The 13,531-nt window shown below is 44.7% G+C and overlaps 1 protein-coding gene and 1 long non-coding RNA gene across 23 annotated transcripts in view; one reads left to right on the top strand and one right to left on the bottom strand.

The window, feature by feature from the left end:
- The window catches only part of KIF6 (kinesin family member 6), a 380,711-nt gene that overhangs the window by 312,539 nt on the left and 54,641 nt on the right, over nt 1-13,531 (top strand). The gene's annotated exons all lie outside the window — the stretch shown is intronic.
- The window catches only part of LOC140637075 (uncharacterized), a 36,192-nt gene that overhangs the window by 20,918 nt on the left and 1,743 nt on the right, over nt 1-13,531 (bottom strand). The gene's annotated exons all lie outside the window — the stretch shown is intronic.

Consider the following 13,531-nt stretch of genomic DNA (forward strand, 5'->3'; position numbering starts at 1 on the left):
TGAGGTTCCAGGTGTGGTGAATTTTTCAGGCTGCTGAACACCAAGCCTTAACACAGTTTTTCCTGAGTTTGGGCCATTTGGCATTAGAAGGAAACAGTAGGAAATTGAGGCCTTCCTTCTATGATCGGGAATATCAGCGGAAACTCTGAGTCCTGTGATTGATTTATTTGACAATGATTGTGCATCTATTAAGTTTAAGGCCATGGGAGGAAGGGGCGGGGGAGGGAGGCAGGCATGCACATCCCAAGAGTCCCAGCCTCAGGGGACTTAGAAGCTGGTTGAGAAGTAGGACAAAGACTCCTAGGATTGAGCCCTGTGGATATTGTGTAGAGCCCCCTAATATATCACACAGTGAGGGCTTCTCCGCTTGGCTTTGCTGGTGTCACCACAAATAAGTGTCCTGTCAAAGATTTGAAAACATCTTATCAGAGATAATCATCAATAATACAATTCCCCCTACTATGCTCAACCCAGCAAATTGTGTGGGTTTCTTAAACAAGCCTCAGGAGATTTTTTTGATCTCTGTCCCACTTAAACCACAGTCGCTTATTTTTTAGTCTCTATCCACAGAGCAGTATTTCATCAGGTCACCTCCACCACCACCAACATACCCACACCACAGCCAGGGATGTCTTTCCCAGACTTCTTAAATGGCTGCCAGTTTCTACCAGGCATAGCAGGGAGTGGAGTAAAACAGGCCCAAGGATCCAGGCCGAGGAGGATGCATTGTTTGCATTGTCCTGAGTCCTTGAAATGGCTTAAGTCCCTCACACCCCCAGATGGTGTCCACCTCTGCCAGGGTTGGTCAAAGTGACATCCACCGTCATAGCAGCACGTCGCTGCCTTCCTTCCACTGCACCGAGCGAAAACTGATCCGTCAGCAAAAGCATTAAGGAGCTCCTGTTGTCAGAGCTTCATTTCCAAGGTGTCACCCCAAAAGGGAAACAGAGATAGTAAGAGAGATAGTAGCTTCCCCTGGCATGCAGAATGGGAGCCAAGGGACTGGGCAATCCGGTTTCTATTAAAATATGGTCAGTAGAAAACTAGTGACTGCTACAGGCGTTCCTAACTGCTAGGTCAGAAAAGAAACTTGGTCCCCAAAATACTAGCCAGGCCTATAAGAAATCAGGTGATGGACTGGCTGGGATATGTCATTTCTTCTGCCTCTCTCTCTCTCTCTCTCTCTCTGTTGGCTTCGTTGCCAGGGAGTTAGCTCTGTTTGTAAGAGACCACGTTAACGGTAGGAGGTTCTGATCCTTCTCAGACAAGGAGGATGAAGAACGAGAAGTAAAAGCCAGAGCAGATGCTGTCGGAGCGTCACCCATATCCCCTTGTGTACCGTGTGTGGACGCTAGCATAGCCTCATCTGCTAGCACCTTCCAGTCTTCCTGAGAGCATTCCCTGGCCATTAGTGAGTTGCTGAGGTCCAGGTAGAAACTGTCAGTTCCACTAGGGCACGCTAGCGCCAGGGAATTAACACCTTCCCCAGCCTGCCCCTCGCCCACACAGGAGGCCTCAAACCATGTCTTTTGGAAGTTGGTACATATACACCCCACCTCCCTCACCGCCAGGAGGGACAACTTGGAGGCGTGGGTCCTACAGAGGTGCCCAGTGTGATTGAACAGCTGGCAGCTGGACTGCTATTGCTCCCTTGGCATCTCACTTCCCCTCATTCTCATCAGTTTGTCCAGGGCTCACTTCCCGAATAAGCTATTTGTCCTGGGGCCTGCTCCTGGAAGACACCACATTAAGATGGGGGGTCCTCACAACTCAAATGGTCGAAGGAAGACAGAGAAAACTGAGCAAGCTATGTGGGCTGGATTGGAGAGCACTGAAGTGCATTGGGAAACTGCAGGAAGGCCTCGGGCCCCCTTGAGAGCTTCCTAGAAACCCCTGTCAGGATTGATAATGTCACACTGTCAGGAATTACGGGTGCCCCGCTTGCCATCCAGATGCTCAGCCATCACTTTCTTGCTGAACATGCAAGATCTTAATGCGCCCGTCATTCATCTGTCATACTGACATAGTTGGTGAGTTGCTGAGATCCAGGTAGAAACGGTCAATCCCACTAAACGCCCCCTCATTGTTAAAATAACAACCCCCAGAGGATCGCTCACATTAGTCCACTAACGCGTCATCCTGTGGAAAACCAGATTTCTGTGATTCTGTGGTACACAAAATTATGACCTCAAGCATATTGTCTGCAGCAGGCAAGATCCTAAGGCCCAGAGCAAAGTTCTCACCAAAAACTGCATGTCACACACATTCACTCTTCATTGACACCCTGGACTCTGAAGAGGAAAGGTTATAAATATTCATCACCATGAAGAAGGATTCAGATCTGTTTCCAATGACAGATCAGCATCAAAATCCTTTTATATGAACCTGAATGGATTCACAAGCTTCTCCCCCACAGCCCTGCTCCCCCTGCTTGCCACACACTCACACAAGTCCTCCAAAGCAAGAGCTATTTCAAGCAGAGGCCTTTCAGGATAGGGAACAATCCTTGGATTCCTCTGTTAATTCCTTGGCCTCCTTGGGCCTCCCGATGCTGACCAAATGTGGATCAGGTGTGTTTGTCTTGGACACCACGATGCCTGGCCAGCGTGGCCAGCACAAAACCGTCTGCAAAATATTAGCTTTTGATATTTTTAAGAAGGGTAAAAAAGAACAAATTTAACCAGATCTCATTTCTTCAGCAGTTCTGGAGTTCGGATTGGCACCAGCTAGGAATAGAATCATCCAGGCCATATTTGAAAGACGCTGTCCTATTCCAGTCACATGATCTTCTAACCTCTCACCTGCCTGCATAAGCCCTCCGTTCTCATTCCTGGAGGGGACAGCATCAGAGGAAGCTCCTCCCAGGGAGTCTCGTGTACCCCTGGCCTCACCAGCCAGTGACAGCCAAACAGGGCTGTCACCTTTTTATTCCCAAATGATTATGGCTGAAGTCCCTACTGACTTTCTTGTTAAAAATTAGTCCACTCATCTCAAAACAAGTCCCCAGACTGATTCTGAGAGGATCTCCAAGAACGACATCTGGAATGCTCTGTGGTACAGGCCCAGGAACCCTCATCTTCCCTGGCCTCCTCATCTCTCTGCTCACTGCAGGGGCCTGCTGTCCTCTGATGGCGACATTGCTGCGAGCCACTGCTCCAGCCCCAGGGATTCTGCTTCCCTGGCTACCACATTTGGCTAGGCCAGGAAGACTTTTATAAGACCTTACCAAAGGCTCAGGCTCATGGAGAGTAGCTAACAGGAGCTAACAGCTACTTCTGGAAGTGAGGCTCTTGGAGGGCCATCATCACCAAGTGGCTCTGGGCCTCAGCCAGGCCTCCTGAGTAGCAGCCTGCTTTGGCTGCTAGGCCAAACTGCCAGCAGGCCCAACTGCCTCTTTACATATTTGCTCTCTCTACGTCATTGTCTGGACTCATAGCCCTGACAAATAGTTCATGGTACTTTGTTTTCCCTGACACTGGGCTATTTGGTCCTTTTTTTTTTTTTTTTTTTTAAGATTTTATTTACTTATTCAGGAGAGACACCGAGAAAGAGACAGAGACACAGGCAGAGGGAGAAGCAGGCTCCATGCAGGGAGCCTGATGCAGGATTCGATCCCAGGACCCTGGGATCATGACCTGAGCCAAAGGCAGACACTCCACCATTGAGCCACCCAGGTGCCCCTGGGCTATTTGGTCTTAAAGGACATAAGCAACTGGCTAGTCCAGGTGGGCTGCACCCAGTGACCAGCTCCTCACCATGCATTCCTTTCTCAGCGGGGATGTCATTGACCTGTTGAGATGGGCAGTTCTTTACCATCCAAGACCGGATGCCACTCACTAAATACCCAGTAGTGTCTTTCCCCTTTATTATGATCACCATTTGGTACCTAAATAAGAGATTCCACGTATGTGCAAGGTGAGGACTAGTGTAGGCCTGCGCATTTATCTCACCGTGGTCTGTCCTCTGCTTTCAAAGTGCAAGAGCAAGTGCTTGGACAAGAACACACATCCATGCCACCTGTATTAGGGTCTCCAGAGACAAAGCCAATAGGGCTGTGTGTGTGTGTCTGTGTCTGTGTGTGTGGGGAGAGAGAAAGAGAGAGAGAGAGAGAAGAGACTGCTTTAAGGAATTTACTCTTGTGATTGTGAGGCTGGCAAGTGCAAATCTGCAGGCTAAGTCTGCAGGCCAGAGTCCCAAGGAAGAGTTACTGTTCCAACTCAACTCCCAAGGCATTCTGGAATTACTTCTTCCTCAGAGAACCTGGGTCTTTTTTTTTTCTTTTAAAGCTTTCAACTAATTGGATGAGGCCCATCCACATTATGGAGAGTAGTCTGCTTTATTCAAACTCTGCTGATAAAAATGTTAATCACATCTAAAAGCAACATCTACACTGGTGTCTGACCAAAGACCAAACATCTGGACACCATACCTTAGCCACACTGACCCAGAAAATTAACAATCACATGATCTAAGCACAAACAGTACTTTTAAGGCATAGGGCAATCTACATGGAGATTTAGGGGGAAAAAAAATGTCTAGCTGTGTAGGCACATAGTTCTGCTAAAGAAACATACCTCCAGGGTGTATTTCTGAACACAGAACACCTAACTCTTTTCTGAAACCCCTGCATTTTGGTTATCTCATTTTTAGAGCTTCCCCAAGAACAGTGGAGCTTAGCCTTATATATACACGGACCTCAAATGGTCCATTAAATGATTAGATTATCTCAAGCAGAGCTGTTTGCCTTGAAGATGATATCTAGACTCTCCCGTAGGAGGCAGAAGCTGCTCCTATTGCTGAGCATTTTAACCTCCTCGAGTTCAAAGAATGGGAAGGTCTGCTGGCCTGGCCCCTGCCAGTCCCCTAGGGCAGCTAATGACCAACACACTCCACAAGCCGAACGAAAAAACAGCTTCTGCTGACAGAGTTCTCAACAATTGCTGGACCCTGGGATATACACTGTCCAGTCCTGTCTTCTAATTTGTAGAGTTCAGTTGCCCATTTATCCCCAACCATGAGGGACCAGAACACCCCTGTGATAAGAAAAGCCATAATTAAGGATCTAGACTTTATGTAAAAAACAAGATTGAGTTTGCAAGAAAACTTATGAAATGCCCTACAAATATTTGTATATTCACCAAAACAAAACACAAGAACCGAGACACTCAAGAACATATCATAGCATGTAATTCATCTTCGGCTTGTCATAATGGCTCGTGTATATTTAACATCCACTTATTATTCCTTTAATACACTGACATACGTTTTTGCAGGATCTCTCTCCCCAGAAGTTTCAACATGAAGCTTGTAAGTTATTTTTGTCTTTGCATATTATGGCAATTCCTTCTCTGTGTCTGTTTTTCTTCTGAGTGTTCCCTGCCTGATTTTATCACTTGGAGTAGTGACTCCCCAGAGACACAGCACCGAAACCTGTGCCATCGATCCTGTTTCCACACGTTCCAACTCCCCAGTTCCCCTCCTCGCCCCTTCTAATGAATGAAGAAAGTAGTTCTTGGGCTGGGTGGACGTCCCCCTTCAACCTCCTCCATCTCTCCCAAAGCTTCACAGCAAAAACCTCCCTTGCAGTGTTGCTGTCTGCTTTCCTCCTTTCTCTGGTCCTAACTCCCTTGGTTTCCTTCTTCTCCACTTACCCCCAAAATGAACAGCTGGGATAGAAATCCCTACAGAAATACAGCCATGCATACTAGCATTTCATGTAGACAGAACTCAAGTTCAGGGAGGGGAAACTATAGTCTCCCTGAACCATGTCATTTCTGTAAAGCATCCTCTACAAAATGGTCGGCGAGTCTCTGCCTCTCTTTCTTCCTCTCTCCTCTCTGATAATATTGAACCATAACAGAAATAGAAAAAGGAAGAGTTCTAGTGCTATTTTCTGGAAGAAAAACAAAATAGAAGGATGAGGGTAGGAATCATCCCAGGCTCTGAAAACAGGACTATTACCACCCGCATTTCAACCAAGCTTATTAAAAAGTCATTTACTTCCAATTACAGAAATCAATCATCTTTGACTATATAAGGGAATATGAAAGACCCGGTTCCTAATGAAAGTAAGTGAATTTGAGGGTGAGTAATGATCAGAAGGCAAAGGTTTAGTATGTGGGGGCCCCCTATTTGTAAAAAAAAAAAAAAAAAAAAAAGTTTTCATGTTTTAATTCATCTAAAAACTAAATACACTGCCAAATCAAATACCTTAGTGCCTGGGGTTTACTTTATATCCCTGTAGACCTGACCTCTACATCCACAGTTAACGAGGGGCCTGTACAGACTAGCCTCCAGTGTGAGCTGAGGGCAACGGCGTTAACTAGACTATACCTGCCCCACTCACACTGGAGCAGAGGAGGCTTGAATGTGCCCAGGTACCTCTGGGAGCATCCCCTGGGCTACTTCTGGAGCTTCTGGTTGGAAGTCAGAGGCCATGCTGCGTGGACCCTCCCCTGGCCCCAGATAGCAGCCCTGGCAACCAGACCCATGTCTTCAAATGGAAAGAAGGATTGTGATCTGTAGCTACTCCTCCAGGGCAGGTCTTGAAAGCTGGTTATATTCTTCCCTTACTGAGATAAGAACTTCCAAGCATCTAAAGTAACATCTTTTGAATGGATGCCAACACAATCATGAGCCCTCAGCTCCCCGAGATGTTTAGTATTTAACAATTCGTGCTGGTTTCTGAGCTGAAAATTTTCCTTATGCTTACCTACTTGCACATAGATATATTTGAGCTTTTCATAAATGTGCTTATTTACTTAATTCTCTGAATATGTTTATGGAATATTATCACATGCTGGAATAGTGTTATCAATAAGCACCTTAGTTTAATTAAGTGTATACAATAGCCAAATGCCTAAGCTTCAGACAGAATGTGCTAATCTCGTATGATTATTATAATTACTTGGGTAGCCAGAATGAATGTCCCATAGGAAAAGAATCAGGTCTCCCAGACATGGTATAATTTGGTCATTTTTTATAAATGAGAGCATTTTCCCAAAATGTGATCATCATGTACTGTCCTGGTGATAAGAAAGGAGCTGTCTTGAAGCCCAGACTGCTGTCTGGTGTTTTCATCCTGAGCTGAAATGCTCATCAATTATGGAGCATATCCTCCTCTGAGAGATAGGGCCAAGGTGATGGGGGGCTCTTGAGAAAATCCCGGTGGGGAAAATCAAGGCAGGTTACAATGTGTTTGTCTTGAAATTATTGATATTAAGGATGAGCTGCTTTTCTTCCTCTCTCCATGACTTAATAATGTTACCAAGTAGAAGAAAAGTCTTGGAATCTGGAGAATTGAAATGTCATGTTGGAATGAGAAGGCTTAAAAACATTTGCCCGGCATTTAGGCCATTCCTGGTCTCCCACGCAGTGCCCTGTCACTGAACCTTTCTCTTTAGGGAATCCAGGAAAGGATCCGTCCTCCCCGATCCCAGGGAGTGCTGAAGGCTTCTCTGGGGCCTCCCGTAGCCCAAGCCGGTGGAAAGCCCTTGGGTTACTGCTCCCATTCTGGGCTTCCTCTGACTCTCCACCTTCCACCCTCACCTTTCTTGCACGCAGTCCTGTGCAACGACAGACTTCTGACAGATAAGCTGGAAGCCCGCATTCGCTACAGCCCTGGGGTAGCCCAGGGCCTGAGCCCAGGACTCAGGCCCTGAATGTTTTCCATCAGCACACAGGACAGGTACCCAGTCGAGATTGTCAGCATGCTGTAGTAACATCCCATCCCTTCTCAAGGAAACAAATTGCAGTGGTTTTTAAATTTTAATTTCTTTTTATAAATATACATAAGGAGACTTTTACATAAATCCTAAATCATTCGTACCATTTTTCTTTCATCTTGCTTGGCTCCTACCTCTCCTACCTGATTCATCCTCCACCCTCAGGCAACCCTCTGTAACAGCTTTATAGGTGTCCATTCACCATACCTCCATGCTCAGGGGTGCCTGAGTGCCTCAATAGGTTGGATGTCCTGACTCTTGATTTTGGCTCAGGATAATGAGATGGAGCCCCGAGTCAGGCTCCGTGCTGAGTGTAGAGACTGCTTAGGATTCTCTCTCCTTCACCCTCTGCCTCGCCCCTTGCCCCACCCCACATGTGTATGCTCAAAAACTAATTAATTAATTAATTAAAAATAAAATTATCTACATGTTCATATGGCCACATACATGTGTGTGTGTGCCACACACAGAGTTATATACACACATATATAAGGCTCTCGCGACTGTTTGACCAAACACAGAACCATCCATGCCCTTTTTCCCCCATTGTCTTCTTTGCTTCCTTTTCCTCCTTTCCTGCTCTACTGAATTATTAAAATTTTAGCATTCCATGCCTGTAGTCCTCCCCGCTGCCTTTTTTCTGATCTCCTATTGATTTGGTTGTTATAGTATGTATTTATTCTTCTAGAGTTTAAAAGTAACTATTAACAATGTCTGTAGTTATTGCAAATATACCTTCTACCTACCCACCTCCTCATTGATCATCCCCTCAACTTATCTCTATCTTGTTATTATGGCTTCAAGTTTTAGTTTTCATATACAGACATAGAGAGATTTTATGATCAACAGTTAAGTATTCTTACTTAAATATCTATTTCTTTTTATACTCATCACTGGTTCTTTTTCCTACATATTTCTCTATGTTAATTTTTCTTCTTGCTGATCATCATAGTAGCTTTTTATACTTACACAGTTCTTATATCCCAGGCACTCTTCTAAGCACATTACATATTGACCTAATTCAGTCCTCACAGCAGATACTAGTACCATCCCTGTTTTGTAAATGAGGAAACTGAGGCACAAGCCATTCAGTAGCTTGCACAATGGTGCACAGTTGGTACCCAGCTGGTACGTAAATGAGGGCACCTGGCTCCAGAGTCCATGTACTGAATCTCCATGATTGGTTGCCTCTCAGTTGACCCCTTTTTGGGGAGTGGTATCTGTGGGTGGTAAATGCTCTTAGTCCTCTTATAACAGAAAATGTCTTTACTGTGCTTTCATCAATGAATGAAAATTGGACTATGTATAAAATTCAGGTTGACAGTTGCTTCTCTCCATTGTCCTGGCACCCCTTGCTGTGATTGAGATGTGGGCTGCTGTCCAAGGATTTCTGCTGCAGGTCCCCTGGCAGCCGGGGCCAGTGGCTCTTCTTCCCTGAAGGTCTGCAGTTGCACGGTGATGGGTCCAGGGCTGGATTTGTCTTTATTTGCACTGCTCCATGCTCCAAGCGCACTTGCAACCCAATGGCTTACATTTTTCTACAGTTCTGGGAAAGCACACCTGCTGTCTCCTCCAATCCTGCTTCTTTACCATGCCTACTTCCCTTCTTCTAGAACTCTTTTTTTTTGGGGGGGGGGGCAAAGATTTATTTGAGAGAGAGAGAGAGCGAACTACCTGCTGAGCAGGGAGCCTAAGCTTGATCCCAGGACCCCAAGATCATGACCTGAGCCAAAGGCAGACACTTAACCAGCTGAGTCACCCAGAAGCCCCCCCTTCTTTTAGAACTCTTGTCAGATATGTGACAAAGCCTCTCAGTCTCCCCTCTGGGACTTTTAACTGCCTTTTCCCATTTCTGTCTTGCTCTCTGTTCCATGTTTGGAGTGGGTGTGGGGTGACTTTTCCATATTATCTTTTCAATCACTAATTCACCTTTAAAATATGTCCAGCCTAGGGGGGGCTGGGTGGCTCAGTCAATTAAGCATCCGACTCATGATTTTGGCTCAGATTATGATCTCAGGATCAAGTAATGGAGCCCTACATTAAGCTCTATGCTCAGTGTGGAGCCTGCTTAAGACTCTCTCTCTCTCTCTCTCTCTCCTTCTGCCCCTCCCCCCACTAGCACTCTAAATAAATAAATAAATATTTTAAAAATATATGCATATCCAGTCTGGGGTTTATTCCCTTATTCATTCCTTCTATGTTCTTGATTGTTTGTGCCAATGACTCTATTTTTCATTTCTAAACATTTTTCCTGTCCGTCTATTCTTGTTTCATTCTTATTCATACCTATTTGTCATATGATTTCTTATTCTTTTTAAAGAAAACTTAAGCTGTCATTAATCTCTTTGAGTATTCTTATCATACTTATTTTGAAGTCTGTCTCTAGTGGTACCATCATTATGGAGGGAGCGCCTCAAATTAATATAGATCTGCTGAGACCCAGCAGGGGTGTCTCTCACGGGCCTGCAAGACTTCATGTTCCAGCATGACTATTATAACACTGCTTGTGTTAGTGGAAGTGGGAGGCAGCCCAGTTGTTCTACCCTCGGGGAAGGCGAGTAAAATGTTAGGGTACACACTATGTGATGTATCTAGTAGTTAGAAATTGAGGACTAACAAAATGGGTAGATGTCAGAAACACAGTACTGGTAAATAAATAAGAAACAGAATGGGATCTGTAGCACAGTATTGCTTTCATAGCTTAAAAATTGCACAAAAAACTTTAACATGAATTATAAGAATATATACTATAAAAGAGTATACATCAAACTGATTAGAATGGTCACCTGTTAGAGGCATAAGGGAAAGGGAATTGGAGATGGAATATAGGCATAGGGTTAAATACACCCACACACATGCACACATATATATATACTCACACATATATGCATACATAGATATACACACACACACACACACACCTACATATGTGCAGGGCTTTATCCATACTGACAAGGATAATGTGCCATTAACTAAAGAGTAAGACTAATTCAACCCTTTGTGAGTCTGCATCAATAAATGTCTGTATCTGTCTATCCAGAAAATTACTTTCATCTCTAATGAATTCATGTTCCAGCTATTAATTTTACTATCTTTTTTTTAGCATTAGATTTATTCATACATTTTGGCATTTTTGTGGGCAGGTCCCTTTTTAATGAAACACATTTTTATTTCTTTCTCTTTCCCTCTGTCCATTTGTGCTTATCCATCTCTATCTCTATCCTGGCCCCCAATCTGGAAGACAATTTGGAGTAACTGTTCTACAGTGATATTTGGATATGGCCCATCTGGGCAGAGCCTCAGTGGGCAACTCAGTGTTGCAACTGAGAGAAGCGGAGTTGGTTCCCTTCTTCCTCTGTGGGCTTGCAGTAGGGTGTGAATCATAGCCCTAGGCAACATGTAGCAACACCTTTTTTCTCTTCAGCCCCCTTTTGGTCACAGGTGGGGTGGCAAGGGACTCTCTTCCCACCCTGCAGCTTCAGACTATCTTGCATGGTGTACTTCGAGTCACTTCCCTGTTTCTGGCCCTGGAGCCCTGCCTGCTGCAAGCTTAGGCTCTTCTGACCATTCTGCATTTCTGTCCCACTTCTGGTCTTCAGAAATCTGTCTCAAAAGCTAATCCAGCCAAGTCGTCTGAATATTCTCTTCATGTTATCCACCTTTGCTATGGTGGGAAGAGGTGGGTTCTCCCTCAATTGATTTTCAAATCATACAAACAAGTTTAGATACAACCTGATGAAAGGGATATTAGCAAGGAGGAGATGAATGTGCCTGATTTTAAGACTTCAAAGGATTTTCATACTCCTGTTTGTTGGAAATTCATCTAAGGATTATACACATAAATTATGCTAGGCCCATTAATTTTACAAATAGCCTTACAAACAGTCTTTAGGGAGTCTAACCTTTCAGTAATCACAGTCGTCTGTGTTAGAGTACAAAGAAACTGGCATCCACGTCACCACTGAAATCCACACTCTGAATTCAGACCCACTTGCTAGACCTTCCTTTCAAAGAGGCCCCTCAGGCAGGCAACATCATTCTGTGTCCTCTCCCCACACCCTAATCCTGCTACTGAAGTTTAATTTGATTTTACTGAGATACTACAGTAGTATAGTCAAATAGAAGGACAGATTTCAGATTTTCACTGGAGTCCAGAGTAATGGACCTGGGGCCCTAGGACCCTGGACTCTAGTCTTACCCCAGCTTTACTCCTCCATTCAAGCCTTCCCTTCCAATGTTTCCCCCAAACGAGTATATGCCTGGCCTCTCCACCCTGTGGCCCCCATGGTTCTCATTGACTGCGGTGCCTTCCCCACCCTCACCTTAACACCTCTGCTCTCCTCAGAATCCACCCAAGGCTCACCACTAGTAATGATGCCTTTCCTAATGCCACTAACCCACCTTTCCTCCTCTAAACTTGTGTCTACCACTGATTTAACATTAGGCACTTGCCCTTTGGTCCTGTCATCTTATGAATATAATGTCCTTTCAGTATGTCTGAGAGTGCCCTCATGCCCAAAACCAGTCTGGTGTATCACATATGCTAACACATGGTAAAAACAGATATTATCCCAGTTATTTTTTCTTTTTTTCTTTTTTTAGTTTATTTAAATTCAGTTTACCAACTTATAGTATAATACCGAGTGCTCATCTCATCATGTAATTCCAGTTATTTTATTATAACCCATTTTTCCAATGATAAAATGGAGGCTTAGAGATGTTAAGTAACCTGCCCTACTAGAAGCAGACTTGGGATTTGGACTTAACTCTGCTAGACCTACAAGTTTGTAATTATCTTCCAGTTTAACCAAAATGGCAAAGAGGTTTGCTTCATCTCAAGGCCAACTCCCAGTGACTGGTTATAGCTGCCCAAAGTGCTGTGTTGAAGAGCCAAACTCAGGCTCAGCAGGAAAGCAAACCATCCATGAGGAAAGAACAAGGTCTGCCATGGGTCCAGCTTTTCCAAGGAAGAGCACGCGGGCCCCCTGTTTGTGGTCCCGTGTATCATGCTAACTTTTTTGGACTAGAAGAGACTTCTTAGTTAAGGTTTGTATATTTCACACAGCACTTAGAACACAGGACTTAGCATATAGTGCACGAGCAAGGAATATTTACTGCCTGGAAGTGATGTCAACATCCTCAGTAGGAACTGCGTCACAGAAATTGTGCAGGCAGCCCGCAGACGGCCATAGAGGGGGAGTCAAAAGTGAAGAGCTCTGTTCTGGATCAGCCAAGCAGCTTTTACTTAGTGAACAATTTCAAACTAACAGACATGCAAAATAAAATGTGAAGCTTAAGGAAAATTGTTTTATACAAAAGACTATGATTGTAAAAAATAACTGTTGCTTCTGCATGATAATAGTATTTTTATATGAACTACTTGGTACAGGAAAACTCTACACCACATTACCTCACATGTGGCGTTTTCTAAGGTCATGTGTCTCCACTGGAGCTCCCCACGGGTGGTGGCAGGTTCCAAGTACCCCACCACCCCCTGCTAACACCCCCACTCTGTCAATCAATGAATCAGAAAGGGTGGGGGGAGGTGTTCCTGGCATGTGCTGTTGTGAGTTACTGGAAACCAAATTACTAATTACCAGCACTCTCCTACCAGCAGAGCCTCTCCCTGTGCCCCGGCTTCCCTCCCTGACCATCTCCTGCCTCAGGCTGGGAGTTCTCTGTTTCTGTTTCATCTCTTTACCATACCTCGGGATGGGGATGTGTCCAGGAACCCAGGCCAAAACCAGCAAATTTATCACCATGCTAATGACAGCAAGCTGCATGCTGAGTGAATTCTGCTTTTCCCC

The sequence above is a fragment of the Canis lupus genome, chromosome 7, assembly GCF_048164855.1.
Source record: "Canis lupus baileyi chromosome 7, mCanLup2.hap1, whole genome shotgun sequence".
NCBI lineage: Eukaryota > Metazoa > Chordata > Mammalia > Carnivora > Canidae > Canis > Canis lupus.